At 44.1% G+C, this 5,013-nt stretch overlaps 1 long non-coding RNA gene across 1 annotated transcript in view; it reads right to left on the bottom strand.

The window, feature by feature from the left end:
- The window catches only part of LOC110297534, a 10,305-nt gene extending 9,936 nt beyond the window's left edge, over positions 1 to 369 (bottom strand). The window contains exon 1 of the long non-coding RNA XR_002378295.1: positions 135 to 369. This is a non-coding gene — a long non-coding RNA (uncharacterized LOC110297534). The remainder of the gene's footprint in view (positions 1 to 134) is intronic.
- Between the last annotated feature and the right edge of the window lie 4,644 nt (positions 370 to 5,013).

Here is a 5,013-nt window from a genome sequence, read left to right on the forward strand (position 1 = left end):
CTCTCTCTCTCACACACACACACACACACACACACACACACACACACACACACCTTGCCTACTTTTAGGAGATGCTAAAGAGTCAGCTTGGAAATCTGGCAACTGAAAGGAAAAATATCAGAAATGTACCCTACCTTTTTAAGATAACCAAGGAGTTCATGAGAAGTCATTTCTCTTTATAGAAGTATTCTGCTAGAAAGTGAAGAGGGCGTGATGGACGATCACCTCTTCACAACCTCCAGTGGAATGATGAATCTGGTCAATGAGCACCAAAGGCTGCTAACATCACAAAGACAGATGGAAGCACACTCTACCATCTATAAAGTGGTCCTGCCAAAAAGTTAACTCTCCACTGGACCAAGCCTCTAGAATGAACTGCAGGTTTACAGGAAAGAAAAAAAGAATATGTTAAAACACTCCCAAAAGAGTATAATCAGTAACTAGATTATAGGACACTCTCTGGGATAAATCAGTAACAACTCATTTACAAGAGAAGAGAAATAGATGGCAGGAAGCCTGTAGATCAAACGGAACCCAGGAGACCTCTCAGTCAGTTGCAGCCTGTGGGATTCACTTGGATGGCTCCACAAACAAACAGACTAGGAAAGAAGACTTGTGAAACTGGGTGATTTGGATAGGCACTGGATACTTTGATACTATTAATGAATTCCTGTTGTGTTTTAATATAAAACCTATTACTGTTAGGCATTGTTAAAATATCTCATATTTATAGTAATGGCTACTAAAATATTTGTGGGCTAAAGGAAATAGTTTCTAGAATTTTCATTCAAATAACATGGGAGGGTGTAAATTGACTTCAATAACGAGACTGGATGTGAGCTATTAATTACTGCAGCTAGGTGATGGGTATAGTCAACTTACCCACTTTGCTTGGAATGTGCTATAATTCATTAAAGAAAAGTCACAAGACTAATCATGGCAAGTCCTTCACAAATTCATTAAATATTGTTCTCTGACCTCTACAGGTACAATATGGTCCATGTTTGTTTTTTCCAAAGTGACCAAAAATCTTACCTTCTTCTTGGTTGCTTAACAATTAACAAATATGAAAGTAACAATTTAATTTACCTACTTAACATTTGAGGGCAAATGCCCTGTGTGTTACCTTATGCTATTTACCTGACATTTATTTAAATGAATATTACCACAGCTTCTGTGATCCTTACGGTCATCTTCACAAAGTGTCACATATGGATATGCTGAAACAGCATATATCTGTGAAAAATAAGGGTGTGTGTGTGTTCGTGTGTGGGTTCAGATAGTCTGTACATAGTAAAGTATTTGGAATAGTGTTAGGTCCTATTATTGTATATATATATATATATATATATATATATATATACACACACACACACACACACTCACACACATTCATGTTGTTAAAGCCAGAAAATATTGGATGATGGTGACTTGGGAGTAGCAACAGGATCTTCAAGAACCTAGTGTGTGAACACTTGTAAAGTGCCTGGCCTGTGTAGTGTGGTGACTCACACCATAATGGCTCTGAGACTTGATTGGAAGCCATTCTTAAAGCTTTAAGTGTTTGCTGTTGGTTCCCTCCTTGGTTATCTCTGCCACAGGTCCTAGACCAATGAAGTTCTCATAAGGCCACAGAATTCTGGAAGTAGGGGATGGAACTGATTTTGCAGAATATCAGCCCCAGCTCCTGACCCATGGCCTACCTCGAGTATACAAGTTAGACCTGTGTAGGTGGCAAGGAAGCCTGTTAAGCCAGTGGCAAGATGCAGCGAGAGGGAAAGTGGCAGGATGGAGGCCTGAGGAGCAACAGCCTTTGTGGAGAACATTACAGGGCATCAAGCAGGCTGAAGAGATGGAAAGGCATTAGGATTCCTTTGAGGAAAGCCCTGGGAACCACAGGTGAGGTCAGCTGATGCAGAACCACTGCATGGTGGGGCGGTGGGGACGGGGAGAAGGTGGCTACTCAGAAGGAATGCTTCCTTCTGCTACAAAATTTTGCCAGCTAGTCACCTTTGACCACGACAGATGCTGCTATTTTCTGACCAGTGTTTTCCCTGCTATCTGGGAGCAAATGTCAGTGGAAGGGCACAATCTGACATCAGAATGATTACGTGCTCATCCGAAGCTCAGCCCCACTGCCGGAACTGCATGCCCTCGAGGGCAGAGAGTATATCGTTGGCATGAAAATGGAGTGAATTAATGGAAAATCCCCAGCTTTCACCAGTGTACATGTACAGAGGCTTTCGTATGCTCTGCTGCACCAGAACAGCAAGATCTCACCTTCATTTATTCATTTCACAAGTATTTACTTAACACCTACTTGGTGTCAGGCATTGAGCACCACAGTAGCTAAGACATAGGGTGGTCATTTCACTCATGCAACTTAAACGTCTTGCACCTTGAAAACAAAAGGCATGTACAAACAAGCAATTGCAACTCCATTGTGAGATTTGCAATGAAGGACATAAGCAGGGTAGTATCATGAGAATCAATGTGTTTGCCTACCCTCAACAAGCTTAAATAAACCATAAATGGCACTTCACTCATTTCCTACTAATATCAATAGTTCTATCCACCTAACCAATGCAGTGTGTGGTCAGGTATAGTCAGTCACCTAACCAGTACAGTGTGTGGTCAGGTATAGTCTCACCAAGCCAGAAACTACCTTTGGCATTCATCAGTCCTTAGACTAGGACCTTAGCAATTTGCATAACTTCTCTGTTTCATTTTTAAATTACATGTATTTATTGCCTATATGTGCATCACACGCATATGTATGACATGCCAGGATACTAGTGTGGACATCAAAGGATGTCTTAGTGAGAGTTATTATTGCTGTGACAAACACGCCATGACCGAAAGCAACTTAAGGAGAGAAGAGTTTGTTAGACTTACACATCACTGCGCATCACTGAAGAAGTCAGGGCAGAAACTCAAGGCAGGAATCTGGAGGCCGGAGCTGGTGCAGAGGCTATGGAGGAAAGCTGCTTATTTGCTGGTTCCCATGGCTCCTTCAGCCTGCTTTCTCACAGAAGCCAGAACCACCAGCCCAAGGCTGGGGCCACGCACAAAGGGGTGGGCCCCGCCCTCCCCCACCAATCATTCATTAAGAAAATGCTTTACAGCCTGCCTGCAGCCAGATCATATAGAAGTGTTTTCTCAGTTGAGGCTTCCTTCTCTCAGATGACTATAGCTTGGATCAAGTTGACATAGCACTAGCCAGCACAAATGACAATGTATGAGAGTTAGTTTGCTCCTATGTGGAACCCAGGGCTCAGTCTCAGGTGGCCAGATTTGGCAGTAAGTTCCTTGACTTGCTGAGAGCCTTTTGCTAGTTCTTGCTTAACGTCCCCGTGTCTCAGTTTTCTCACCTATGTTGTGGAAATAGTGACTGTGTCGATCACATGGCCTGGAGCTACAACTGAAATGAGGTAACCCTCTTTGCTGTTTTTCAGAAGTGTTCAGGCCATGCAGGCTCTATTAACATCCGTTTCTTAATTCAGTGAAGGAATTTTTGCTAAAGAAGTGTAAAAGCCAGATAGGCAGTAAGGAGCAGAGTGGAGGACAAGATCCAACCATTTCCCTAAAAGTGTATTTGTGATGATCCTAGGGTGTGTTCCCCTTACTTGCAGACAGTTTAAGTCGTCATTTATTCCCAAATACCAGCTTCTCTTTCTATCAGGCAGAAAGACAGCTCACGGGTTGAATAGGCAGGCAGCACAGAAATTCACTGAGTCAGCTGGCCAGAGAGTAGTCATGGCTTCCTCTCTTGCTTTTTACAAACGTGGTTGAGCTAGAAAAGGCCAGGAACCTGAGGGTGGGGGGTGGGGGCGTCTTCTGACACCAACTGTCCATACGCTGCGGAGCCAGCGGGGGGGGGGGGGGGGGGGGGGGGTGGGGGGGTGGTCAGTAACTCCCGCGCCCTTTCCTTGGATAGCAAGAGGACCCCACAGATGATACATCCGGGAAGCTCCAGGCCACACCCAAGGACTTCCAGGAACCTTCCCGGTTCTCCTCAGCCTTTCACTACTACTGTTCAGCGTTCAGCTCTGACCATTTCTAGGCGGTGCTCCCTTCTCCATCTCAGGCTCCCCCTCAGGGTGGGTGAGGAATGGAAAGAATTGCAGATGTGGAGGTTGGGGAAAGACGGAAGGACTCGGCTTGCTTGGGTGCTGTGCTATTGTTATTCAGGTTAAGGAACATCCAGGCTCTTATGCTAAATATCTCAAGGGGGTGGGCATTCAATGGGGAGCTTTTCTGGGGAGCTTTCTGCTTACTTTTAGCTGCCTGAAGCCTGGGGGCGTGCCCTGACCCTTTCCTTACCCTCTAATTGTGAAAGTCTGCTGGGGCCTATCAGTGGGTATCTAAATCCTAGGTAACCAGCTTGGCATTTGATGAAGTATCAGACGGACAGCAGGCATGAAGCATTGGCCGTTCTCCCTCTGTGATCCCTTGCCTGGAATTTTCACATCCAGCAACCCTTCTGTAGTACTGCTGGTCTCCAAACAGAAGTTGTTATTTTTTCAAATAAATATGTTTCCTAATTAAAACTTGCCCTTTAAAGACTCACACGTTCTTGGCCCCACTCTATGTTTTCCTTTCCTTGTAACATATTACAGAATCAATAAGGGCAATGCAAATATCTTTAATATATACAGCTCCAACGGCTCTAATAACGCATCTGCCTCCACACAATCGCCCTCTCCCCTCACCAGCCCAGCTGATAATTTCTGCTGATTTGTTAAATGCCTTGGTATTTCACTCTGGATGATAAAGCCTGGAAGGCACTTAGCTCTTCAGGGGAGTGGGGAGGGCACATTGAAAAGGGACAAAGTGGATGGTGGAGGATTCCAGCCATGTCTGTGGTTTTTATGACAGTTCTTATAAACAAGGAACAATTAGTATCCGAGGCAGAGAAAGTACAGGAAGAAAGAAAGAAAGAAAGAAAGAAAGAAAGAAAGAAAGAAAGAAAGAAAGAAAGAAAGAAAGAAAGAAAGGAAGGAAGGAAGGAAG

This window comes from Mus caroli, chromosome 7, assembly GCF_900094665.2.
Source record: "Mus caroli chromosome 7, CAROLI_EIJ_v1.1, whole genome shotgun sequence".
Classification (NCBI taxonomy): domain Eukaryota; kingdom Metazoa; phylum Chordata; class Mammalia; order Rodentia; family Muridae; genus Mus; species Mus caroli.